The following is a 14,678-nucleotide window of genomic DNA, read 5'->3' on the forward strand; positions in this document are numbered from 1 at the left end:
CTGTATGAACGTGCGGAGGCACCTCTGCCGCCCAACAGGTCTTTTCCTGGAAAGAAAGCCATACACTGACGTTTAGGATTGGAAGTGAAAAAGAATACCATACAAAATTCACAAGGAAATGTCAAAAATACTGACTCACTTTTGAAATTTTCAGAAAGAAAACTCAACGATTTTTCCAGAAATGTCAAAAAGGGCCCAGACTTACAGGATTTTAAACCAGCCTGTTGAGAGTTAATACCAGTGCGATCCGAATGTAAGGAAGAGTGTTTGTATATAAAATTAGAAACTCCTCGTAGGCATATGGCTATTTGTACAGTACAGCTTTGAGTTGTGGCTTATTTATTCTCCTGGGGTGCACATGGAAATAAGGAGTACGCTGCATGACATCACATTGCAATATATATAGTCACTAATTAACCTTCACTGACTGCTGTAATAGTCTCACTCCTGTGCATGCCGCAGGAAATTATTTTCTGCTATATTATCTTCTTGATGCTTTGTATATAAACCATAATGGAAGATGAGGCCATACGAAGAAAATGGCATTCAGTAACTCCGAGCCTTATCTGCCTTTCCTGCCTTTGCATCAGGAAATGTTGGCCCTGGTTTATTTTGAGATTTTTATTTTTATTTTAATATGGGAGAGGTTTGATGACGTGGCAAATGAAGGATCTGCTCTGAAATGTTGTGCACCTGGTGATGTGAATGCACCTGTGAAATCTGTAGAGATCAGTCAAATATATTACCAAAGGGGAAGAAAAAAAATGTGGAGTTGCTGAATACATGAAGATGCTTTTTTGGAACTTTGTCCGCAGGGAAGCGTGGGTTTAGCGGAGCAGGAGCTCTGTAGGTAACGCTGAGGTGCCCTGCTCACCGCGTAGGAAGGGGAGACCTTGGGCTGGGAGGCTGATTGTCACATCTCCAGTCTGTGGAAAGACCCACTATTTATTGGTTACAAGTGGTAAGGCTTCTTGACATCTTCTTGACATGTGCCATTGAGACCTTGACCCGGTACATTAATTCAGAGGGAAGAAAGCTGCCAGGTGGTCCCTGTATCTCTTCGTGTCCTTCACCCTACCACCAGTCAGCTTCCACCACGGCTTCTCCAGGAGGACAGAGAAGTTGAAGCTCTGCTGAGGGAAAACTCACCTTTCCAGGGGGCCATGAGGCCTGCGCACCCCTCTGGTCCCCAGGGAAGGGGTTATGGGTGGGTCCTGTGGGGAGCTCCATGCAGAGGGTGGGATGGCTGGTACAGGAGGGGATGGAGAAGGACAGACCAGGCATCTCTGGGCAGGAATACTGAAGGTGAGCTGTCCCTTTTAGCTTTTTTTTTGTCCTAAAACTGTTTATAGAATCAGATAGTTTGGAAAAGCTCGTTAAGATCATCGAGTCCAACTGTTAACCCAGTACTGCCAAGCCCACCACTAAACCAGGTCCCTATGCATCGCAGCTGCACATCTTCTGAATACCTCCGGGGATGGTTGTGTGTCGAGAGCTCCAGTCTAAGCCTGCCTCCAAACCACCCAGATAAAACACCTCTAACAGCTCAGCCTCTGGGACCGCTGGCGCACAGCAGTGGAATGCTCTTCACTGGCTCCTGTGGGGACCGTGGCCAGGACCGTACCTTGTGGTGTCCTCCTGCTCACTCCTCAGGTTAACACTCCCACCGCTACGTCCTTGGGTAGAAGGGGTAGCGGGGTCTCTTGTTTGTAAGGAGGAGCCCAGGGCTGAAGTTGCAGAGCATCCCTGTGCGGGTGGAGAGCCAATCCCACCACTCACCAGCTGGAGGGCTTCAGCCCACCACCCGAGCTCTTCTGGGCTTTCATCTGAGGCTGCCGAAGCTGTGCCATGGGCATCGGAGACAAGACAATGTTAATCTCTCTGTGCTGGGTCCATTTTAAAATTGTTGTTATTAAGAAAACATGGTGCGTGGTTTCACGTCGCCAGCATCTATGTCATCGTAGCTACAAAGCTCTGCATGCTTCTTCTGAGGGGTGAGGGGGAAGTGAAGTAGTTCCATGGTTTTTCCAAGAAAGGCATCTTTTGTCTTCCATCCTCTCTGCCTTGAAGTTCACAACGAGTCGTTATGAACCCAGGCCAGGGCTTAGCGACTGTCCTTGGGCAGGGACCAGCGTGCGTGGTGGTGTTCTGCGTCCCTGAAGGCTGGAAGCCCAAGGTGATGGGTGACTGATTTCACTGCTCGTTGTGCACAGGGACTGCTCAGGTGGGAAGGACAAAACCCAGCGATGTCCCACCGGGTGCCTGGGGCTCAGTCATGGCTCTTGGGAATATCAAAGCCATTACGTTCCCGGTGATTCGTGCTAAAGGACATCCTTTTCTAAATATTAAAATTTAAAATAAAAAATCAAAAAATATTGCCATTTCAACTTTATATTTCAGCAGCGTTCCCACCTGGTCGGGCTGAGCAGAGCATGCATGGCTGATCGCAGAGGCAGGCAGTGGTGTGCGTGGTCGTTTTCGCCTCTTTACACTTAGGTAGAGGGATTTGCGCTGGAAGTACAATGGAGAACACCGTTTTGCCACCTCACTAACACCTGAGAGATGTAGCATCTGACTGAAAACAAGAAGTGAAACGTCCTGATCAAAGGGAGCACGGCAGATTTGTGTCAGGTTTGTACGGAACCTGTGGTGAAGCGCGTACGACGCGCCGGGGAGGGAGGGAACCCGGGGGTGAACATTCATTGCCTCCCAAAATGTAAATCCGTGCTGGGTTAGGTGGATACGCTCATACATATTCCAGGAACTACCTGCAACAATACCATCAAAAAATTACTGCATAAAGATGAGAAAATCCTGATTTGTACGGTGTTTTCGTGATCATTTTGAAACCTCAGGGGCATTTCTGGACCTATATAGAGATACAGTTGTCGTGAAAACCTGAAATTGCTGTCAGGAAACGAAGCCTAATGAACAACTGTGTGTTTGCAAGGCTATACTGCCTGGTTTCCCACTTGTCTTCACGCAGCTGTGTTTATTTTCTGTGGGAGCTGCCGGGACTAAGAGCACTATTTAAAACTGCGTATTTAGGGGGGGCACCTGGCTGGGCGTTGGCTTCTCCCACAGAAGCATCCCATTTCTCCCAGCCTTTGCACAGATGCTCTTCTCATGGATCGCCTCTGAAAAGCTGTGCAAATAATGTTGCTCTTGTGGCTCTGCTGTAAATTTAAGTGTAATTCCTGACATCGCAGGACAGTACAGATAATTGGTGCTGGTGGTTGGGTCCCTGTAGCAACCTGGAAGGCTGCTCTCCTGCCAAGGGGCATTCAGCACTATGCTGAAGAGCATAACTTGCTTTCTAAATGTATATTGATATATATGTGTATATATGTGTGTGTATATATATATATATATGTAATTTATTTATATATATGGTGCAGCAAGATGTGTCTGGTTCCCTGAAGAGGCTTTTACAGCCCAGAGTCCAGCCTGACAGTCATTTCCCCCAGCACTGACAGAACTGATGCGTCTCTTCCCTAGGAAATTCCGTGTGCCTGACATGTTTGCAAGAAATGTTTGTCAGCTAAACCCGAAGACTGTGCAGAAAACGCTATGTTTAGTTCAAGGGATCTTGTGTTAAGCATTGTTCATATAATTTTAAATACATGACAGAAGCTGTACCAGGCTGGGAGGTGCTGGTGGTGGAGCCTGGAACTGTGAATGTTTCAAGTGCAAGACAGGCGCTCTGGGGTGCAGGTGAAAGAGCTGCAGCTGGGAAAGCTGGTTTAGACACAGCATCAGAAGTTGCCTGTATCAGAAGGGAACAGAATAGTCCCCCAGAAAAGGTTTCGGGGTTGCTGGGGTTGCCAGAACTAGGCAGTCCCATTCTCCAGGTATATGCGGTGGGTTTGCCGTAGGCAGCCCCTCTCCCAAAGCGGGAGGTCATCTGTCCCCCATCTCCCCTCTGTTTGGCGACTGTCCCCTGGTTTCCACCAGCTGAGTACCCCCATCACCCCTGGGTCTAACCCTGAGGCACCTGTGGGGTACATAGGAGTGCCAGGGCCGCCGGTGATCGCTTTTTAAATTAAATTCTATAATATTATTTTTAAATGCTAGTACACCGAGAGAGGGTGGTAGGTGAGATTTTCTCTCTTTCTTGGGAGGCTCACGGTCTGTATGGGGGTGTCTCACCCTGAATTCTCTGTTCGAGGCAGCCATGGGCCAGGAGCGGGAGTCACGGTGGTACAGGAGCAGGTTTGTTTGAAGCAGCTGATGAATTGATTGCCTCGAAATGTTTAGTGTTGCAAAGATACTTGACAGATTAATACATACGTTAGACCAGCAACACTAAATAAGGAAAGTTTATTTCCAAACACAGCTCTGTGCCGCATTTCACCCTTCTATTGATACAGTTCATACCAAATGGCACATTATTTTCAGCTTAAAAATTGGCTGCCAGGTTTATGGTGTAATTAAATAAGTCTCTCAGCCATCCCCTGAGAGCCTTTCCCGTGCCGTGGATGCCGGCAGGGGAGCTGGGCAGGAGGAGCCTGTGCTGCAGCAGGTCTCCCTCCTCTCTGCAGGCAGCAGCTGGGACACATCCATGTAACTCAGAGCCCAAAAATGCCCCGACTGTGGGGCCGTATTGTATAGCACCAGCAAACGGTACTCTTCAGTATGAAGAGGAATAGGTTTTCCATCCCAAAAAGGCAGTCTCTAAAATCTTCAGGCTTTTTTTTTTTTTTTTTTAGGTCTGCCAAAACCCTGAAGATTAAAGTGCTCTATTTTGGTGCTGAGCAGCATATGGCTGGGTGGGTGTTTGGAGAGGCATGGGGCTGCTGGAGAAATCGTGTATTCAAGGGGAAGGGTTGAGGTTTGGGTTTGTGTTTCTTGCCTCATAATTAAAATATTCTCATTCGAAGAGCAGAATTTATTTTAAATGTATTTTTTCTTCTTCTTCTTTTTTCCTTTTCTAACTGACTGATGGGTAGATTCCTCTCAGGTTTCATGGTAGCCATATGTTCCTGAGGCATCCTCTGACCACAAACAATTTTCTTCTCATTTAACACAACAGTTCTTTCTTCTCGTGTCTCTTCCCCAGCATCTCCAATGGACAGTTACCTTGTGATGCAAATAAAACCACTGCATTTTGGGCTGCATTTTGGAGCCCAAACTCCATTAATTGCAGAAACCAGCTTTTTAATTCTTACTGAAAAACTGTACTTGCAATTTGAAGAGAAATCCAGCACAGAGGCAGCTACCCTGGGCTCTCCTGTGCGATGGCAAGGAGAGGAGGTGATTCGGGCAGTCTCGGGGTTAAGGGAAATCGCTTCTGATACTAAACAACAATATTCTGATATTAATTCAGGGTAATTGAGAACTTCTTGCTTTTAAATCAAATAGATGGAGCAGACGTGCAGTTACAAGATAAGAGCTGTGGCTTCATCCCTGCCCTCTGGCATGGCCATGGTTGTGGCCACGGCAGCCAGGGCTTGCCACGAGGCTTATCCAGATGCCACTTGGGTGGTGGGTCTCCATGTACATGTGGAAGAGCACGCTCAGGTTCCACAGCCGTTCACCTCTGCAGCAAAACCCTGTTTAAACTGTCCCTGCGCAGGCTGGTGCTGCAGCACCTGTGGCAGATCAGCCCGGAGCCTGGTGACAAAGGGACTTCGGCATGTAGAACCCGGCACAGTGCTGCTGCCACCAGCGCCCGGGGAGCTGGGTCTGGGGGAGGTCCCAGGGGGGCTGCCTTACCTTACAGGAAGTCTAATTCATGACAAAATTGTGTTTTGTACGTATTTCTGTCATATTTTCATACAAGAAAAGCAGTCATCACGGTGGGGAAGTTCCATTATCGCATTATGTTGAAACGTGCATTTTCAGGTAAGTGTTCCTTTTTATTTTTAGAAATTATTTCCCCTATGATAGGAGTTACGCATAGACTAATGTTAACCAAAACACTTACTTTACAATAATTGGCCGAGCCCAGAGCTGGAAAGAGTTGCAGGATTATTGAAGATGCCCCCTTGCCAGCTGCAGCCGTGCAGAATTTCCCACGTTTATGGGGTGTGTGGTGCCCAGGCTGGGGCTGCGGAGGTGGGTGAGGGCATCCCGACCTCCCAGCACTGCCCCCAGCCACTCAGCTCCCCGGTGAGCCTCCTCTGTCTGCTCCAAGGTTTTGAAAATATTGACAGCTAGTAGCATGAGGAAAGTTATCATAGGACTGTGTTATCAGTAAAAATTACAGAATACTTGAGGCTGGACGGGAGCTCTGGAGAGCATCTGCAGCACTTTGTCAGGGCATGAAGGGGCAGCTCTTTGTCATAGTACCACTTCATAAGCATCCCTAGCTCTGTGTAGGAGCATCCTGGAAACAGCCCCATCCACTGGGAATGGGTGCATTGCCTCTCCCCACTTACCATTCTCCTTTCTTCCCTCTGTCCCTTTCCCCCTGCCCATGCCCGATGCCAGCAGCGCTCACGATGCACCCTAGCAGAGAGCTGCATGGAGCAGGGAATTAAATGCTTCCATTTTGGTGCTGCGGCTGCTTATTCAATAACATCCCGGTAGGAGGGAAATGATGCAAAACCAGGAATGTGGCAGATGGCTCTGCAAAAAAAATCTGCTCGAAGAAAGGAGCTAAAGGGGCTGGAATCAGCCCTGACGCACTCGTGCACATAGGTAGAAAGGAAAGGATGGGAGTCTTTCAGAATAATATGGGGGTTTGGGTTGGAAAAAAAAAGAGAGAGAGAGAGAATAAAAATACCAGGCCAGATTCTCAGATAGTATAAATTCCTGTCGCTGCGTTAAATATGCATTAGGCAGTTTGGTTCAGATAGCTGAACTTCTGGCTCTGTTTTTTTCAAAAGAATGGAAAATACTGCTGCAGAGGTCTGCAGGCTGAGCACAGGAGGGCAGCGCTGAAGGCTGCCTTTTTTTTTTTTTTTTTTTTCCCTCTCCTTTTCTTTCGTAAGTGGCTAATACAATAGGGGAGGTTAGCTCTCCTGAACAGCAGCCTGTTGCGTTCCTTTACACAGGAACCGTATTAATACATGCAGCGGTGCCTTGCGTTTACATGCTGGTTTTATGACATTTTCAAAACCTGCTGTAATTTGTGCTAATGTTGGGTAGCTGTGGTCCTGGTAAGCATCAAGGCAAGCTCTCTGCAAGATGTCAGAAAACTATGTGTGTCTGAGTGATTAAAAATTGCCCTGAGAAGAGGACCGGCTGATAAGAAAAATACCTTTGTTGTCAGCGCTATTTTTTAAGTGTCAAGATAGCTCCTGGGAGAACAGCACAGTCTGAATAAACCAGGAGGTATTTATAGTGCCGGTGCATAAACAACGTGTCTAAATTGAGTAGCAGAGCAGAAGCCTGGGTTCGCTATTCAGTGCAATGAGAAATTAAAACGTTTAGCATAAGACTGATGTCTGACTCTTGCACGGATGTGTGTGTTGCGATCCTTGAGCCGCTCTGCTCTCTTGGTTCCCGTTTGCATGCACATTTCACTTGTTTAATCTCTGGCCAACTTGTACTGGGGCAATTTCTAGCTCTCAAGGACGTGGCTCTTGTGGAGCTATATGCAGAGGGCCACCACTTTGCTTGGTGTCTCATCCTAGGACCTGGTTGTGTCATGATCTAGGAAACCAGAGGTGAGCATGCAGAGCAAAATGGGCAGCAAATCCGTTGGCTCTTGGGAGTGCAGTGCACTGCCTGCATCCCACCACCTGAAGCATCCCCTCACAGTTGCAGGCAGGGCTTGGAATTCACATACTTACATTTTCCTGGATTCATAGAGCACCTTTTTATAGTTGTTACCTTTAAGACTCTTTTTGTCTCTTGCATTGCAGGAGATGCTGTATTTTTTTGCTCTTTAATAAAAGGGATTTTTTTACTGAAACATTACTTTAACAGTAATCAGGCGCATTAAATGGATAGATGCAAGGTAGCTGGCCATCTTCCTTCCACTAAAGAAAGGCAGGCTGCAAAAGCACCGGTGCATTAAAGCAGGTGTTGACAGCAGACAGCGGCAGAGGCTGACAACCACAAATTTGACAGAAAGTTTTATTGCACTTCAAACTATCATCGGTTCAATAAAAAAAAATACCCCCTGAAATTCTGATGGGAAAACGTTAATGCCAAAAATAGCTGTTCTTTCCAAATGGTAAGTGTTAGAGTTTAGACACCACGCTTTCTGTCTGCTTAGAAACTCTTCCATCAGGCTGTACATTTCTCAGCCATGCACAGTACAGCTTGTCATTTTAACTTACATTAAAATATAATGTGGCAGTGAACGTGGAGAGGAGGAGCTTTGGAGCATCCATCACTCCGAGTCTGGTTTCTGACCTCCTGTTTCAGGCGCCCATTTTCTGGCTTTTCACAGAACTCGACATCTATTGGCATGTCAGATACCGACTGGTGCAGGGGCCAGGTGTTAACATCAGGATAGCACGCTGTTATTTAGCTAAATGTGATCAACCCATTCAGCTTCTCTGCCTGTATTTTCTCTACAGTCCTGGAAGAGGAGAGATTTCTGTGGAAATAATGCATCTCCTTTTTTCTACAGCGGTAAATCTTCCCTTAATCCTGCAGGAGTGCGGGATGAGGATGGTGTGTTTTTATATCGAGTCTCACATCAAGCTTTACTCTTGCCTTCATAGGCCATAGACCACAGTTGTAAATGAGCTTAATTCTTAGTAACGGGTATAACATTGCTGGCTGATCCATTTTTAACACGTGTTTTTGAGGCTTTACAGGTAACCTGCAGGTTTAAGGGAGATCAGCACCCTGCCAACGTGCAGTGAAGTTGGTGAAGGGAAGAGCCACCCGGCTGCGCAGGCAGCTTCTCGGACCCGGCTCAGCTCCAGGCATTGTAACGTGCAGGGCCCAAGCTCTGAATAAGTAAAAACAAAAAAAATCTGACAAAATGCAAACATATTTGTGTATTTTTGCCAATAACTTCTCCTGGAGGATTTCTCTTTGCACCAGTCCTGGTGAGTGGGCTGCCAAGATGCCCTTTTTGGTGCTTTTGGGACGATGTGCTATTGAGTCGTCGTAATGCCAAAATAATTATCTCTGTCCCCAACTGGCTCAGATTAAATTTTCCATGTTTCCGTGTTAAGAAGGACACCTCCTGGTGTCCCTGCGCCCAGCTCTTGGCCAGCACACTGCAGCCCAGAAGCATAAAAAGATTTAAGGTGAAATCTCTGGCATTCCCTTGGAGAGAGAAGAGAGCTGTGTGACCTTTGTATGCCTGAATTGCTTCCGAAGGCTTTCACAGGGGGGCTGTTAAAAGCTTATTAATGATCTATGATTTGTCAGCTATCAGCCAAATTCTGTAATAAAGTGTAAGAGGGCCATATAAATAACAGCACGCTTCTGTTTTTTTCAAGACAGTATATTATGAGTTCTAGAAATCGCCTGAATACAGCCAGCTCCATCTGGGTACTTTAGAAATTTAGAAATAATTTGAGGGTTATTATAGGATAGAATTAGCCAAAGCATTTATTTACAGATTTTTTTGTCCTTCATCTGCCCCCTTATTAATTGGGGGTGGCAGCTCTCAGCTGTGCTGACAGCGAGTCGCAGCACTGGGATGTGCTGTATTGTCATCGTTGGCTGCTTCAGGAGGGACCGTGTACCTGGGTACTTCAGGATCCGTCTAGATGTCTAGAGCCAGGACTAACCACAGTGGTGACTGTTTCATGGAATCACAGAACAGTTTGAGCTGGAAGGGACCTTAAAGCCCACCCAGTTCCCACCCCCTGCCCCGGGCAGGGACATACACCTTCCCCAGCCCAGGCTGCTCCCAGCCCCATCCAGCCTGTAGCTGAGCTCAGGCTTACAGAGCCCAGCCTGGGGATGAAGGACAGGTTGTCCACATCCAGCTGTGTCAAATAACTTCAGCAGGGTGTGCAGTGCCCATCACAACCCAATCCCAGCGATGGGGACATCGTGGCCAGCATACATGGGACGGGACTTTGGGTGATGCAAGATGACGCTGGATTTTTGATGGGTTTGGTGGCAACAGCCGTTGCCCTTTGGGATGCCTTCACCTTCCCAGGGAACTGGCCTTTTCTAGTAGCAAAGCTAGAAGCTATTGAGATTGTTGAGTGAATTACTAGAAATTCAGATGCTGGGGAATTTCGACCCCAGCATCATCCCAACGGCACCGAGCCTTCTCAGTGTTACACGTTTATTGAGCGAGCGTGCTGGGAGCTCTGGTCCCCGTCAGCTGTGTGTGAGTGTTTGCACAACGCTGTTTCTCATTGGTGTTTCCTGGAAATGGGGTGCCGAGTCTAAACCTGCCAGAGACAGAGAAAAACAGAAGCTTAAATAGTCTGCTGCTTGGCTGAGGGTGGGATAATTGCATCCATTTTTTCAGCTCAGCTAGGGCTCTAAAACCTCATTAGAAATACCTCATTAGAAATAACAACTTGTAACTAATAACTTTTGATATGACAGATAGATGCTGCTTTTTTTACCCCCAGTGATAGCAGTTCCTTCAGATAGAGCAGATGCTGAAAGGAGAAGGCATAATTATTAAAAAAAAAAATAAATTAAAAGTTATTTTCATATCAAACTTAAGGAGAGAAATGTATCAGTTCAACCTGTGCTCATCCTCCAGAGCTGCTCCACTGCACATTATTTAAGGAGGTTAATGGGAAATTTTCCTAAATATGCATGGCTGGGATTTTCCTGTGTAATGGACTGTGGCATTATGTGCCGGACTCTGCAGAAGGATGCCGGATCACTACAGGTGGCTGTAAATGACTGAGTTTAATCGGTAGCAAAATTTCTAAAAATGTGTAATACTGAAGCTCTCTCTTACACCATTTCAGCCTCTGCCTTTGAGGAGATGGTCCCAAAACTTTGCTCTTGCCTTTCTTAAAGCTCATTATTCATAATACTTTGGAAACAGAGTCAGCTCCTGGTTCCTGCAGAAGGAATACAATTCCTGGAAACAGCCAGAGATGATCTGGGTAGGGGCGCTCCCAAATGCATAGGAGTGAGTTTTGTGAAAGCAGGGGGTATTCAGACAGAAGAGCATCACTTACCCCCTTGGGAGCAGTGCTCCTGGATGGAAATCGCTTCCCTTGGACATAGGGAACGTTTTTGCAGCCTCTGTTTTTAAATAATAGAGAGGGGTTTATTGGACATTTTGTTTGGGTTTTATGCTGGAATATACGCATCAGCGTACCTCTTTTTCAGGTGCGTTGTTGTGATTTGTATGCAGGCAGAGTTTTGCTAATGTGCCTTGCTGTCACCAGCTGTTAACAGCTCTGGAGAGCACGTCGTGATGGAACCATGTGTTAGGAGTGATGAACAAAATGCATGGAAACCTTTTACTTTGACAAATGGATGGCTTTTTAATGATATGCACTGCATACAGTGTGTTTGCTTCCAAACGAGAGTTTAAAATTTATACTGCAAATGAATATTAATAATATAGACAAGTTGGTAAAATTTTAACAGGCTCATTAGCGTGACGAAGGCATCAAAGGATCTGCTGGCTGTGTACCCTGCTGATGGATAACTTCATAGGGAAAGAGAAAAAAAATACAAAAAACCCCAAAAAGCTTTTTGTACCAAGAGAAGGAGAAGACAACTTACTGGCCTGATATTAATGGATATATGTAATATATCCTGATATATTATATATATATATATACATCCTGATATAATGCTGTGCTAGAGGCTGCTGGGCTGAGCCATGCCCACCGCAGTGTGCTGTCCCACTGTAGGTGTCCATCAGCAGCCCGACCCCGCGCCTGCCTGCACCTTGGTGCAGCCCTGCACGGCTGCCAGCTGCCTCCTGCTTTATGCATCTTATTTACAGGTCAGAAAGAAACTACATCTGCGTTAAAATAAAAAGCCTATATTTACCTGGGCATAAATAATTGGAAAATAATCCTGAGGTAGTTTTCAAGAAGGGCTGTCAGTGGTGGCTTGCACCCAGGTACTCTTGTTTTTCCTATGGGAAAATGCAGAAATACCCGCTGATTTTTGGTGTGGTGCTTTCCCGTCCAAGCAGCCTGCTGAAGAGGCAGGTCTTGGTGCAAGCAAGGGGCCAGGCGAGCTGTGGGCGATGTGTTTCCCGCGCCATGCTGACGCTGCGCGTGATGTCTGAACCTGCCTCGGCCGTGGTTAGCTTCACCCGTGCCGTGAGAAGCAACGTAACGGGTTATGTATGCCCAAGGGAGATGGGATGCTCCCAGTGCGGGATGTACGCTCTGTTCCTGGGCTGGCTGGCAGCCCCAGGTCTGTGCCGCTCCGTGCGCTGCTGCCAGCTGGAAATGCCCTGACTGGGAGCACGAGCCATGTGTAAGGACACTTGCAAAGGGCTGATGCTCGTTCTGCGCAAGGACATGGATAATGGCTCCGGTCATCAAGTGCCTTATGCAACTCTGTTGTTATTGCTGTAATAATACAAAGGAGATAGTTACAGCGGGGGCTGCTGTGAGCTGGCTGCTCGGAGCGTGTAATAGCAGAAAGGCGTTGCAGAGCTTGTAGCTGGGAGTCTGAGGCTTTGCCGAGAAAACTGAAAGGGAAGGAAGAGCCGGGAAATGCAGAAGAGCTGGAAGAAAACCTGAGAATTGATTTCTTGTCTAAGGGCTTATCAGAGCATGTTAGCACCTGTTAGCATCGTCTGCCTGGCATGGCAGGTATTCCCTATAATGACAAGCATATTAGTTGCTGCTGTTCATCCTGAGAGGCCCTTAAATAATTTGCACCCTCGGGTTTGTTAGTGAGTAAGATAAATTGATTTTAAAGAAAAATTATATACCTGTGAATATTTATCTCTCCAGTGAGCTTACAAAGGGTTACATCAGTGGAACAAAATGTGAAGCTGATTTTCCTGAGATCCAGCTAATACATTCTTCGATAGGAAGCAGGTATAAAATTCCTCCTTTGAAAGACTACTGGCAGCAGCAGGTTTGGGAAGTAGATCAGGAGGCAGAAACAGCCCTGCAGCCCTGCAGCTGGCAGCAATGTGAGAGCCTGACCTGGCCGGCAGTGGTTCTGTACACAGCACTGCCCTGGCTGTGCAGCATTGGCCATGGGGGCTCCTGCAGGTGCGGATGCAGATGGGGAGGCTGATGGGGATGTGGATGCAGGTTTTGCGCACTGGTCCCCTTCCCCAAGCCCCGGCAGCATTGTTTTTCTCCTCACACCCCTTGTTACACCCCCCATGGCATTTTGATAGCCACCTTTTATGATAAAGCTTAATTTTTTTTTTTTTTTTTTTGGTGTGTTGCCAATGCAAAGGAAAAGCTGTACAAGGGATTTCCACCCAGCAGCCATCTCCCTGCAGAGCAGCGCTGCCGTGGCTGGGGTAGCCACCCCAGCAGTATTCCCATGGGAGCACAGGAGCCCGGTAGTCATGCCGGAGGCGCGGGTCACCCTCCGCAGCAAAGCCTGCGGCGCAGCAAGGTCGACAGCTACCAACTTTCCTGTACAGAGTGATTTGCATTTTAAGCAATTTGTTACCTAAAGCATAGGTCACCGGAGTTAACCAGCCATCTGCTTCACAGGCACTGTAGACCCAATTCCAAACGCAGCTCGCGCTATTTGCATGCATTATTAGATGCATTCGTTCGCTAATGAGGTCGCCCTCAGAGGTCAGGTCTGAAGAAGCAGAGGGGAAAGGTCTGGGCTCTCGCAGCGAAGGTACGAAGGTACGGCGAGCGAACAGCTGTAGAGGAAAGGACACAGATGGAAGCAGTACTCACTCTAATTACCATTCTTCTGAAAATTGCAGGTTTTTTTCTAAACCCATTAGGTATGTGATTGCTTCCACTTCACTTAGTAAACACAACTGAAACACATGGTGACCGGCTGAGAGTACACCATAAATGATGAATTTCTGTCCTGGTGAGGCTTGAGATGGTGGTGTTGCGGGGGGGGTGTTGTGTGGTCCTGAGGTGGGTTGCGTGGTCTCGGGATGGGTTGTGTGGTCTTGAGGTGGGTTGCATGGTCTCGGGATGGGTTGCATGGTGTTGAGGTGGGTTGTGTGGTCCCGGGGTGGGTTGTGTGGTCCCAGGGTGGGTTGTGTGGTCCTGGGGTGGGTTGCGTGGTCCCAGGGTGGGTTGCGTGGTCCCAGGGTGGGTTGCGTGGTCCCGGGGTGTGCTTCTGCAGGTGGGAGCTCAGGAGAGGTGCCTGCCCGGCTGGTGGCAGTGCGGCCAGTGCAGCCAAACCCAGGGTTGTATTCATCTCCTAAGAGAGAAAACAGAAAACTGAGTGTTACGTCTTGTTATACACCCAGCTGTATTAGCAGTGGAAATCGCTATGCAGAACTAAAACTTTGATTCCATAAGCAGTAGCATGAAGTGTAATAAAATTTTAATTTCCCGGCTGTATGTCACCAGGCACATATCCATCCCCCGCTCCCCCTCGCTACAGCCCTGCCATTTTTTTGTCTTGTGCCTTCCAAGGTTTCTTTTAATTTTCTTTCAACTTAAAGGCGTTCTTGCCAGCTAAGCAGAGGATGTGTTTGCAGAGGTAGATTTGGCTTCCTGAAAACCAAATGTCATATTTCCAGTTTATATACTAGGATAAAATGGCAGGATATTTCTGTTTACAGATTGCTACAGATACCATTAAAAAGAAAAAAAAAAAAAGCAGCAGCAGGATTTCTTCTAGAAGCCTCCAGCAATCCACCATCATCATTCCCCTCTGGTTTCCGAGGTCCGACGGGTCACTGGGATGGCCAAGTC

General features: G+C 47.3%; 1 protein-coding gene across 1 annotated transcript in view; it reads left to right on the forward strand.

Moving 5' to 3' along the window:
- The window catches only part of KCNJ3 (potassium inwardly rectifying channel subfamily J member 3), a 63,085-nt gene that overhangs the window by 36,126 nt on the left and 12,281 nt on the right, over window positions 1-14,678 (forward strand). The window lies entirely within an intron of this gene.

The sequence above is a fragment of the Falco punctatus genome (assembly GCF_963210335.1).
Source record: "Falco punctatus genome assembly, chromosome: 8".
NCBI classification, from domain to species: Eukaryota; Metazoa; Chordata; class Aves; order Falconiformes; family Falconidae; genus Falco; species Falco punctatus.